Here is a 13,794-nt window from a genome sequence, read left to right on the forward strand (position 1 = left end):
AAAAGGGACTGCCCCCTAAAATTAAGGAACTAAAGGGCTTTAAAACTTTTCATCTGTAGTTCTTTACAGAGGGAAATTTAATGAAAGGCTATAGAAGCAGATATGTTTATCTTACAGTTCTGTATCCAAGTAATGTAATGCTTTTTTAGGGGTCAAGAGTCCATAAACTATGACCAGCTATATCTCAAAAAGGAAAATATTTTGAAATTCAGTGTAGAAGAAAAGATGCTCAAAATAATGTACTATACAAAATGCAACCTTCAAAATTTGGTTCAGCGACTCCAATAAGGAGGTAAGGGACTGGCCCCTAACACTTTTTTTTCAGATATCTCAACAACGGTGACGAATTTCTAAACACTTGTTGAACAAAGCTCTTATCCCTGAAACAAAATAGTATCTGGCCCTTAGAATGTAGACCCCGTTTTTCTATTCTAAATCATGTTTAGCTATTAAATAGCAAAATCAAGATCGAACATATATCTCAAATTCTAAAATCAGACGGAAGACCTCCTCGTTGCTCGCAACGAGATCGTGTCTAGTTATTCATTATTATTATAATATCCGTGTTACGTTGATTTATGAAGACAAAATTATCTTTTTTACATATAGGTATTAAATCTGATAAAACTTTATAGCATTTTTATATGTTATATGTCCAAAGTAGATAATAAGTTTGTGCATCATATTACGATTTTCATTTGTTCGCCGACTCTGTGTTCGAACAGGCATTCATTGATTATCTTTTTCTTATAAAATTGATATAAATTCACCCGTCGGAAACCTTTAAAATCTTAGTATTAATTTTCAAATGACACATATGATAAATTTGGAGGACGAATTTACGTCATATAGATTGGAACAAAAGCTTAAAAATTTCAATTCCCAGCTTGACTTATCTTTCTGATATTAAACTAGACGATATATAACATACATGTATATCATAACCTTTCAAACAATGATATCCTTTAAATTCTTAATTGATACTTAATAAAACGTTTAATTAAGGTCTTCCGTTTTCCAACGGAAGACCTTATTGTTTTCGTTCGGTTTCTTTTTCCCTATTATTATTATTTTTTTTCTTACAAAATTTGTGCAGGCGATTTCTCGAAAATGGTTCAGCCGATTTTCGTGAAACTTTCAGATCTAATAGATATTAATCCGAACTTAATATACATTTTTTTATTTTGATGACGTCATTTCCGTTCTTGAGAAAATGACGTTTTAACGATTTTCAGAGGGTCGGCTTGTCCAGGGATCTCCTCCTAAACGGTAAAAGATATTGAGTTCAAACTTTCAAGGATTGTAGACAAGAGATTGTAGATGTGCTATTTGGCGTTCATATTTGTCATGCTCAAAAGGCGTTTAAGCTCGCCTGGTCCCGAAAATTGAGACTAAAAAAACGTCGTAATTTTTAATGGTTTTTTTAGTTTGTCTCTTTTCTGAAAAATATTTTGTTAACACTTGTAATGCAAAAAAGATTTATATTTACAAGACCTTTCATTTGATATCAAGAAAGAGGGGCTGGCCCCTCAAATTAGGGGACTAAAGGGCTCTAAAGTCTTTCATCTGTAGCCCTTTACTGAGTGATATTTTGTGAACAGTTATAGAAGCAAATATGTTACTCTTACCGTTATGTATCCAAGCAATGTAATGATTTTATCATGTGTAACGTAATTAGGGGTTTTTAAGGGCCAAAAGTCCAGAATTTTGATCACCCATATCTCAGAAAGGAAAAATATTTTGAAATAAAGTATAGAAGTAAAGATGCTCAAAATGATGTACTTAATAATATGCAATTTTCAAAATTTCGTTAAATGGCCCCTATAAGGAGTTCAGGGATCGGCCCGTGAAACGTTCTTTCCTATATATCTCAAGAACGGTAACAAATTTCTAAACACTTGTTGAACAAAATGTGTTGAGATTTAAATGACCTTTTAGTTGATATCAAGAAAAAGGGACTGGCCCCTCAAATTAGGGGACCAAAGGGCTCTTAAGTCTTTTATCTGTAGCCCTTTACTGAGGGATATTTTGTGAACGGTTATAGAAGCAAATATGTTTATCTTACAGTTATATATCCAAGCAATGTAATGATTTTATCGTGTGTTACATAATTAGGGGTTTTTAAGGGCCAACAGTCCAGAATTTTGATCACCCATATCTCAAAAAGGAAATATATTTTGAAATGGACTATAGAAGTAAAAGATAGTCAAAATGATGTACTTAATAATATGCAATTTTCAAAATTTCGTTAAAAGGCCCCTATAAGGAGTTCAGGGATCGGCCCCTGAAACGTTCTTTCCTATATATCTCAAGAACGGTAACAAATTTCTAAAAACTTGTTGAACAAAATGTGTTGAGATTTAAATGACCTTTTATTTGATATCAAGAAAAAGGTGCTGGCCCCTCAAATTAGGGGACCAAAGGGCTCTAAAGTCTTTCATCAGTATCTCTTTACTGAGGGATATTTTGTGAAAGGCTATAGAAGCAAATATGTTTATCTTACAATTATGTATCCAAGCAATGTAATGTCATGTGTTATGTAATGAGGGTTTTTTAGGGGTCAAGAGTCCAAAACTATGACACCTATATCTCAAAAAGAAAAAATATTTTAAAATGCAGTATAGAAGAAAAGATGCTAAAAATGATGTACTTAACAACATGCAATCTTCAAAATTTGGTTCAGCGGCTCCAATAAGGATATAAGGGACCGGCCCCTAAAACTTTTTCTTCTAAGATATCTCAAGAACAGTGACGAATTCTAAACACTTGTTGAACAAAGCTCTTACCACTGTAACAAAATAGTATCTGGCCCCCTAGAATGTAGACCCTGGGTTTTTTTTTTATTCTAAATCATGTTTAGCTGTTGAATAGCAAAATCAAGATAGAACAAATTCTAAAATCAGACGGAAGACCTCCTCGTTGCTCGCAACGAGATCGTGTCTAGTTCTAATTAAAATTGTTATAATTAAAATATGTTACTGCCTCATTTTCAATAATACAGAGCCCATTAGAATGTGAGAAGCGCGATGCATTTTGTCCTTTGAAAATCAGTACTAAGATTTTAAAGATTTCTTACGTTTGAATTTATGTTAATTTGTATAAGGTTAAATCTTATTCATTTACATCTTTATAAAATATTACTTTGTTTTCTTTAAATTAATATACTTGTTTTCAGTAATTATTCTTCACAGGGGTTCTTCTATGAAATAACAATATTTATATTTAAGTTTCGCGTTTATTCGCGTAAATAACGCGTTATATCGCGAAAGTTTCGCGCTTATTCGCGAAAGTAACGTTATATCGCGATAGTTAGGCGTTTATTCGCCAAAATTTCGCATTTATTCGCGAAAGTTTCGCGTTAATTCGCGAAAGTTACGCGTTATTCGCGCAAGTTTTGCGTTTATTCGCGAAGAAATAGTTTTTTACCTACAAAAATGAGCTGAATGGGCTTTCGTAGGAATTAATTCAGAAATTTCTGTAACGTGTTTGGGAAAGAAGATGTATATAAAACTTACCGCGAAGTCGAAGGAAAAGAAAAACAGCGCGCGATGAGAGGTATTTACTACGAAGTGTTAAGATTTAACAAACAGGTTTAGAACAAGAACAGGATGTGATATTTCTTGTAGAACCGTGAAAATGAGATTAAATCAAGGGGGATATAAACGATGTGTTATTTCAAAGACAACAATTTCTCAAATTAGTCGTGAAAGGAGAAATCGCTTTTGTAGACAAAAATTATATTGGACAGTAGCTAATCATTTGTCCTCTATAATATTTAGTGATGAAACAAAAATTATGCTTGGAAATAATAATAAAATTTATGATTGGAGAAAAGCAGACGAGAGATTGCGACCCGAGTGCCTTGGTGTACGCAGTGATAGGGAAACAACATGTCGTGCGTCTGTAATGTTTTGGGGTTGTATTACCTTTTATGGAGTGGGACATTAAAGGGAAATAAAGGAAATATGAAGTTTTGAACGAGTGTCTGTGGCCAGTAGTTGTTAGACATTTCAGAAATCAACGCTGGGTTCCAGGAAGACAATTCCCCATGTCATGTGTCCTTAAGATCTAATTAATGGAAACAAAACAACAACATAGAAACACTTCCCTGACCCCCACATAGACCTGTTATAGAAATTTGTTATAGAAATGTGTGGAAAGTTCTGAAAGCTCAATTGCAAAGGCGAATAAATGAAATCCGAACTGCCAATGACCTGAAATAAGTTGTTCTTGACATATGAAATAGGCTCCCTTTGGTGTATATTCGCAGCCTTTACCAGAGTTTCACGATGAGAATTCGGACTGTATCGCGTTCTCGAGGACATATAACAAAGTACTGAAGAAGGTAGACAATTAATTAAAATTTTATTTACTTAAAAACTCGTAACAATATTTTCACATAAGCGACTGTTTTGACGTAACGGCGGCCATTTTGCGAACTCATTTAAGGCACGCGACTGGACATATACAATGTTTTATTTTGTAACTAACGACCTATAACAAAATCGTTTGCTAAACTTAATCTGCAATGATGAACGATTAAAGCAGTCCCGCAAGAGTTGTGGTATGGATCCGTTTCAGCCCTACTATTACTCATTCGGTTTGTTACTGACTGACCACAGAAATATTTTGGGTTGACAAATCGCATAGATGGCGAGGCGAGGACTATCTAGTGACATTTGTAATCACAAATAGCGATGATGTATGCAAAGCAATGTTCAAGATGCCTAACATCTCGTCAATTTTAACACATTTAAACGTTTCAAAATTATCAATCTCACCTTTCAAATACTCTTTGAAAATCTGAATGGAAAATTGTTGCTATTCAAATTTTAACGTTTTATCCCTTTTCTCTGCAGATACAAGTATTTGGGCCGACGCTACCATTTTGTTCTTCTCCAGCCATAACAATGTGACGTCAATATTCAAAGGGCAACTACTCTAATTTAAATAATTTCAAAGGGCAACTACTCCAAATATTTTAAGAACTTACAGCATTCGGTTTCTGTATGAAATAATATGAAATGTCGAAACGAGTAGACGAAGCGTCGGCCATATTGCTTAGCCTAATATTAATTCTCACCGAACTAACATAGAGCGTTTTTATCTGGGACCCGAGTTCCGTCTCGAGTCGAGACTCTCCAGGTAAAAACACAAGAGTTCCGACCCGAATTCTACCGGGGTTGATATCGAGGTCGACCCTGCTCTGACGCAGGGTTTGTATGGATTCAAAATGGCCGACGGCGGCAGCAGTCAAAATCTGTAAGTTTAAAAATTATCGAAAATGTAATACAGAGGTTATTAAAATGGCTGAATTTGTGAAATTGAACATGATATTATTTAATAATACATTGCTACAGTTATAACTAATCTAAAAGCATATAAATAGTCAAAAGACGAAAGAATTTCATTTACTTCACAACTCAGATTATCAAAAGTGACTCCAGTAAGCTTTCGAGACAATATTTACCAGGCTAGGCCCCCAGTGCCCCCCACCCAATTTTTCACAATTACAAATTACCATAACCAAAATCTTTTTTGTTCAAGATTTCTAGCCCCCCCCCCTTCAATTTTTTTCCGACACACTTGGGTATATATGTGTGTGTGTGTGTGTGTGTGTGTGTGTGAATGTGTGTGTGCTTGTACTAATCAGTGTAATACAGGAAATATTAAAGATTTGACCATGAAAGTAAAATGATTATTTAATAGGACCTCAATTTCATTTATTATTGAATGTTTCATATGAACTTTTCCATTTTAATCATAATTAACAATTGTCATAACTTTCAGTGTCCTTGTAACTACACAGATTGACAGTACCACTTACACTGCTCTAATGAGTAAGGAGTTAGCAGAACTGTACAGGTCCCCCCAGTGTGGTAAGCACAATTATATTTATAAGTTACTACATTTTTATTTTAGTCAAATTTGAATATTTTAAATATGAAAAATATTTGTTCTTCTATTTCTTTATTATTTAATCCTAAATTTTAGATCCGATGACTAGAAAAGCTTTGGCAGAAGGGCTCAGAATACTGGGAATGAACCACCATGTACCAGCACTGAAATGCCATGTACCAGTAATGAAACTCCGGTTGAAAATGAATCACCTTGCAGCTCTTCAAGGTCAAGTTTCTCCTCCACACCAGAATTCTACCAGTGCCTCATCATCAACATCAGAACAGGTAGACAATTATTTCTGGCCAAATTTAGAAAAACATCACAGAAACAAATGTTTAAACCCTGAGAAAAATTTAGATATTTTTTTTTTTGACTCGTCACCTGAGAGCACAAAATGTTTTTCTGAACTTTATTCTCCTTGGGAGAAAGAAGAAAAAATAATGTCAAAAGAGAGTATTCAAGTGTCAAATGATATGTGTGTGTCTTTGGAGGAATTTCACAATCTCCTCGTTGAAAAACTTGACAAGCTACATTTAGATTAATGTATATATATTTCAGTCTATTCATATTTGGACGATCGCAGAAGAAAAACGCCTTATAGACTGTCGATAATCCAAAGAGGAAGATTTCTGTGGTAACAAGTCGCATAACTCCTTGTGGCAAGCTATTACAAAGGAATTGAATGGTGAGGGGCTGAAATTGACAAACAGCAGATAATTAACAAGTGGAAAAGTTTGAAGAAAAAGTATAAAGAAATAAATGACCACAACTCAAAAACAGGGGCAGATCGTATGGACTGGAAACATAAAGATGTATTTGATGGGGCATATGGGAATAAGGCATCAACAAAACTAAGTGTGTCTTTTGACACAGGTCGACTGAAGGAGTAACCAAAAACCAATGAGTGTTTGAAAAGAAAATTGGAAAAGGGAGATAGGAAAGAAACATTGGAAACAAAAGCTGAATTGCCAAAAAAGAGGATTAGGCCCAATTTAAAATCTGATCTGATGGAAAAGTTGGATGCGCAAAATTCAAAACTAATGGATCAAATGGAAACACAGCACAGAGACAAACTTCAAAGAATTGACAGAATGCTCGATTTGTTCGAAAGAGCATTGGACAAAAAGTAACAAATGTGATCTCATATCAGTCACGTCATATGATTGTCAGACTTTTTTTTTATATATCAGAATATAGGTATATACTGATACATATTATTTAAAACTTTGTGATATTTTTCTTAATTTTGTGGTTTACACTTTTTTTTTTTTTTACAATTGTTATGTTATTTATACACAAGCAGTGTATTGAATTTTTATGTTGATTTGTTATGAATATTAAAACATAAACACATTGCTTTTTTGTTTTTCTATTTAATATTTCTTAAATTCACAGTAATGCGTTCATTATTTCATTTCTCCTGGCTGCTCCACACCCTCCATCCAGGTATATGTTAGGATAAAAATTAGCATCTACATCATGATCTTCATCTATAAAGTCCTCAACATCATCATGACTAAGAACACACAAATTGTGTAATATGCACCCGGAAATAATAATTGCAATTATCTGAGGTGGTTTCCTGACAGTAATTTCCCTCAACCTCCGAAACCTCCCCTTAAGATGACCGTAGCATCGTTCAACTATTTGCCGGGCACTCGAAAGTCTCCTGTTAAACCTGTGCTGCCTTGGAGTAAGGTGTCCTGTGTTCCTAAATGGAATGATTAGCCAATTTCTTAAGGGATATGCACTGTCTGCGATGATAAAGTTGCGTTGACTAATAGCATTTCCCTGCTCCCCATCCTCAAATAGTGACGAGTTGCGCAAAACCCTTGTATCATGAGTGCAGCCTGGCCAGCCAGTGTATGCATGACGAATGACCATGTCACTGTCACATACTACCTGAAAATAAGTGACAATACGAAAAATCAGTTTATTATTTACATGTATTGCTTTTATTCACAAGAATTAATCATAAAAACAAACATTTAATTAAATATTCAGGAAATATACAATACCTGCAACTGAATGGATGGAAACTGTTTTCTGTTAAAGTAATCTCGGTCCCCTTTTGGTGCTGAATAAAGTCGGATATGGGTTCCATCCAGGGCTCCAATTATGCCAGGAATTCCACTTTGTAATTGAAAGTCACGGGATATGGCTTGCTGCGTTTGAATCCTAGGCCAGTCAATTATCTAATAAAACAAAATATAAAATTTTTGAGAGGAAAAGCAGCAATATCAAAACAGTATACCTAATCCATTTGGGGATCAACTGCAAAACAGTGTGCAAAACGAAATGAAATGAAACATTTCTGTAAACAGTTAATTGGTAAGAATTAAAACTTAACAATAATATTTTTAAAAAAATTAAAAATATCATGAATTTATAGATACCATTATAGTTTGATTTACAGCATACCGATATCCGCTTTAGGTTACCGGTATCCATGGTCTTGGACCATCATTTTCAAGTTCATTTATACTTACTCTTATTAAGAGAGTGTTTATTGGCTTGCGTAGGACATGGATTTGACTACGTCGTGGACCGTCTTGATCCCAACTCCAAACTGCACACTTATTTCCCTCAAAGATTCTTGACTTGCCATATGTGCAAGATAAATAAGTAACTGTTTACTTGGCTCAATCTGCTCTGTTCCTCCGCCATGCTTTGATACGATATAGCCTTGCACTTCACGAAGTATAACGTCATACACAGCTGGTGTTACCCGAAATTGAGATCTAAATAATGCTGCATCAAACAATGGCACGATATTTTCGGCATAATTGTTTATCCTCGGAATAAATCGTTTGTGATTCAGCAAGGCAAAAATTGTTAAATTTCTCGCTAGGTATACTGCCATGTCATTGACATTTTCGTCCAAAAACTATTGCAGCAAAATAACCTCCATATTGCGAGTACAGACTCCGCTGCAAAACGTGTTTATCTGGAGAGTTGCGTGCGCATGAATTGTTTACGTCCTGTTCTAACTAGAGTCAAGACTAAAGTTTCCAGATAAAAACGCTCATAGAGACATATAATGCAGTCACATGTTCTGGCTAAACCAATGAAATTGTGACATTTCAGTCCAAGGAAAAACAAAAATTTATATCATCCTGCAGGATTCGTATCAGCCTTGCTTGGAGTCTAATGCGGGGATTGCAAAGCGGCATAAGAGAGTTGCTGCCTCTCTTTGGTTGTTAACGGTCTCGTAGAGCTCCAGCTAAAACATGTAATTTCTCCTGAATAACTTTTGTGTGTGCTTGTGGAACGGACTTCGAGTTGATTGAGGTAAAGAGACTATCCCATTCAATGTAAACAGTCCAGTAAAACCTGACTTAAACATGTACGTTTGTCATATTTTATAGCTGAACTCACTTGGTTGCTAGACTGTGAATGCCTTTACTGATTGTGACCTATGTTGTTTAATCGCCGAACAATTCGCTATATATGTCTAAGTCACAGAAATGAGCACTAAATGATTTCTCTAAATCATCTGAGGTCGATCAATTACCACCCCCTTCCTCCAAAAAAAATTCAAAAGTAGGTTCCCTTCATAAAAGCTATATGACACACCACCAACTGGTCTATCATCATCTCCATCGCGCATCGGCATGTCAACATTAGCTGATCATGACTTCCAGTTCGATTCGAGCATACAGTGCTTCCACCCTCAATATGTCATCCTGTAACCATCTCCGCAGATGACATAAAAATAGCAGAGGCGGTTTAAGGGGCCATTAAAGACTCCCTTTGCGATGAAATTTCAAACATGATCGAAGAAAAGACTGAGCAAATACAGTTACAAAACATGAATGTTTGTAGAAATCTAGAAAAGCTAGAGCAGTATTGACGACGCTCTCTTATAAGATTATCTTGCATCCTTGTATCCAATTCAGAAGATATCAAAGCCAAAATACTAGAAGATAGCTCAAAAGCAGGAACCAAACTTTCCCCAAATGAGGTTATTAACCCGCACCGCGTTGGAAAACAATGAAGACAAAGAGCTGGACCCCGCCAGATAATCGCGAGACTCAACTCGGGCGACACCAAATTTCGTTTTCTACGGATTCAAACTATGCAAGAAAATCGGCCAAACCTAGGGAATCTCGTTAAACGAAGGCCTCAAAAAGTACAGAGACAGATTCCTGTTTCTGTGCAGGCAGTAGTGTCCTAACGGCAAGCTTAAAGGGGCATGGTTACGATTTTGGTCAAAAATTAATTTTCCGATTTTAATATTTACAATGCTTCAGAAAGGCATTTTTAATTGGCAACCGGAATTTGAGTGACATTAGTTGAGTTATAAACGAGTCACTGAGCTTGAAATTCTTCGCTATGTAAACAAAGCGTTTGTTTACATTTTGAACGTTGAAGTAAAAACTTCAGCTTTAAACCTTAAACAAATGTGTTAAACGTTAGGAATTGTTTATCTATGCCTAAAATAGATAAAAAGATAGTCAAATAAAAAAAAGATTTTTTACTGGTAAATTGAACGTAATAATAAAACTATGTAAACCAAAACAGGGCACAAGCCTTGTTTACATGACAACGAGTTGTGAGCCCTGTATCTTGCTTGTAACTCTACGAAATTTTATTTGACCATTAGAAATGCATTTTTAAAGCATTGTAAATAATAAAAACAGAAAAATAGAATTTGACCAAAATCGTGACCATGCCCCTTTAAAGCTGAACATCGTTCGTAAAAAGGCACTGTCACCCTGGCCAAGTAATCGTGGCCGACGTGTAGAATTCCTTTCGCGATCTTTGGATTCTATGCATTCATTTCTTAATTGATGTGCATATTTTGTTTGTTAATAATGCATTTACCTGTTTATTTAATGTTAGTATTCTTTTGGCTTGACAAAAGTACGTAAAATTAAGTAACATGGCAAGGCAAGGTGAACGTCCACATAGGCGTCTGAGACCTCTTCAGCGAAATACTTCAACTGTTAATAGGTCTGTGGTTTTAATAGGGGTTATAAGGATTGCGGTGATAAAGAAAAATGGCTGACAGTGCATATTTGCGAGTGGTGTTCAGCTTTAACCAGTTGATTTGATGATAGTACTCTCCTGGCTTGAAAAAAGTGCGTAAAACTTGATAAATTCATTGCAACTGAGTAACACGGCGAGGCAAGATGTACGTCCACACAGATGAGACCTATAGAGGGAAATACTTTAAACTGTTAATAGTTCTGTGGGGTTGTAGGGAAAGCGGTGCTGAAAGAGAAATATGGCAAACAGAGCCTATTTACGAGCGGTGTTCAGCTTTAATGCATTATTTACAAACAAAAGATGGACATGAAATAAAAAAATTGAATGCAGAAAAATCCAACAACTAAAGGAACAAAATTGTCTGCAACAAAGATAACAAGGGCACAGGCTGTGACATCACCAATGTCATCAACAGTAACCATCATTGCAGCAGGAAATGCTATTAGTAATCATATTCCTCCATATTTCATCCGGGTAAGCGTTGGATGCCTGATTTTCTTGAGGGAGCACCACCAGGAGCCTCAGGTGAGATGAGTGAAAGTGGTTGGTCAAATGGTGCAGTGTTTGAAAACTTTGACCAATCACTTGGCACGTCATGCTGGAATTACCAACGACCCAGACCAGGACCCAACTTTAATACTTTTTGATGGTCACAAATCACATGTACGTTTGACCTTGACAAACGTGGTCCGCCAAAGGAATGTCACTTTATTTCTCCTTCCACCTCACATTACTCAGCCACTCGATGTATCCATATTTGGACCATTCAAAAATATGTATTATAGAGAGTGTTCTAGTTATATGCAACAGAATCCAGGAGCCACAGTAACTAAATATGAAATAGCCAAATTAAGCAGCAAACCTTATCTGAAAGCAATGTCCCCAGATAATCTTGTTTCCTCCTTCAGAAAAACTGGAATATTTCCCTTGAAACCTGAAATTTTTGACACAATGCCTGAATCGACAGCACCTGCGACCATATACGCCCATGATGAGACACAACCGACAGAGTGCGCAGAGCAGACGGGAGGTGTGGTAGCACAGCTAATAACAGATGATAAACAAAATAAAGAGAATATTGATCCTTCTGATTTTTTAAAAACAAGACAATCAGAAAAGAATCTGTTAAGAAAATCAAGAGGAAGTTTGTGCCACCATTCCTCGCCGGAAATCTTCTAAAAGAATCCAATATTCAAATTTTAGAACCCTATGAGATTAAGAAGCAAAAGTTAGAAAAGGAAACAAAATGTGAAAAAAAACACAAAAGGTAGAGGCAAAACACCGAGTAAATCAAAAGGAAAATCGACCGCAACAGTCTGTGCAAGTCCGAAACCAGGAACATCTGGTGCACAATCAAAAACATCTGGCCCTATACCCGTCGATACTTGCAGTTCAGATGACAATTTTACTGATGATGAGGAGGTGTGTTGCATTTGCAACAAATGGCAACCAGAAGAACTTTCCCATATGGCAGGAATCAGCTTTGTAAATTGGGGTCAATGTGACATTTGTGGACATTGGACACACCTAAAATTTTGTTCACAGGTGAAAGTTCTTCGGAGAGGAAGTGAGTTTAAGTGTCCACACTGTATCTAAAGAAATAAACTTCATAAAAAGAATAATAAAATGCACAATTCATATCATATTACCTGTTTGATTTTTATTTTGGTTTTCAAGTAGTATCATATTTGAATTTAGAAAATAAAACTTTTCTTATAACTATACCAGGCTTCCATACTCTCAATACCGCGATACAATGGAACTCTCTACTTTTGAAGGTAAATAAGACTTCTGGTTTTAAAAATAGCACACAATTAAACGAAGAAAGATTAGAAAATGATGTACCACTGAAAAGTTAGTGTAATATAAGCTTTTTTAAAAGCACTTGATAACATGTTAAAATGACAGATTGGAATATCTTATTTTATGGAAAAGAAATAAGTACCGCGATATTATGAGACACCAGTATATATTTTTGAATATATTGATTTAATAACATGTAAGTAAAGCTATCAAATTCTTCTTTTAATCCGATGGCATGTCTCAATTTACTTTTCGGAGTAAGTGTTATGTAACATTACATAATTATATTATTTACCTTCCACAGGGTTGCTAAAATCTATGTTTTTTATGTTTTGTCATCTATTACTCTTGTAAGGAATTGATCTGTTAGGTAAATTGTGTAGGTGAAAACGTTAATGAACAAAAATCTCATTAGACTGTTCAAAGCTAGCTAGCCTCTGTGTTCGGATTAAGTATAGTCCGAGTTTCTATCACCACTAATGTGTTGTCAAATTGTTCTGTAATCAATTAGCCATCACCATGCGCGCTTCGTATGAACACATGTGCGCTGGTGACTTTTACACCCCTAAAGAAAAGAATAATTTAAAGAAAGAATTTCATTGGTCAATTTTTTCACAAAATCACATTTTCGGCAAACTGGGTACGCGTCCCCGTGTCGGTCACTTTTCCATATTGAATAAAACCGCACGGACGTAAAACCTTATTAATCTTCATTTTTCATCTTTATTCAGGCAAATATGACTATTTACTTTATTTTATATTGGAATTATTATTGGTATATTATACTACACATGTTTTTATCATGGTGAATAGATAGCTTTATACATTGGTATATAAATTTTATAATAATTTTCCTATGCATAAAGAATGTAAGTCTTAATTATTTTGAGTTGTATATTGCTTTTAAATATTCTTTGTAAGTGCCTAATATAACATTAGATTGATCATGATATGCACTTTTATTGTTTTAATTATGTACATATGTTATTTAGGTCTTATGATTTAATTTTTTAAAATTGCTCAAATGATGTAGCGTAGAGGTTACGCAGGCAAAATTTGTTGTACATAGATTTTTTAGTAGTAATTAGAATCGGGCTC

General features: G+C 35.1%; 2 pseudogenes; one reads left to right on the top strand and one right to left on the bottom strand.

Annotated features, from left to right (window-relative positions):
- The first annotated feature begins 5,836 nt into the window (after positions 1 to 5,836).
- LOC128155907 (uncharacterized) lies at positions 5,837 to 6,774 on the top strand (annotated as a pseudogene).
- Positions 6,775 to 7,272: 498 nt separating this feature from the next.
- On the bottom strand, positions 7,273 to 8,806 carry LOC128155908 (uncharacterized; annotated as a pseudogene).
- Between the last annotated feature and the right edge of the window lie 4,988 nt (positions 8,807 to 13,794).

Source organism: Crassostrea angulata, chromosome 7, assembly GCF_025612915.1.
Source record: "Crassostrea angulata isolate pt1a10 chromosome 7, ASM2561291v2, whole genome shotgun sequence".
NCBI lineage: Eukaryota > Metazoa > Mollusca > Bivalvia > Ostreida > Ostreidae > Magallana > Magallana angulata.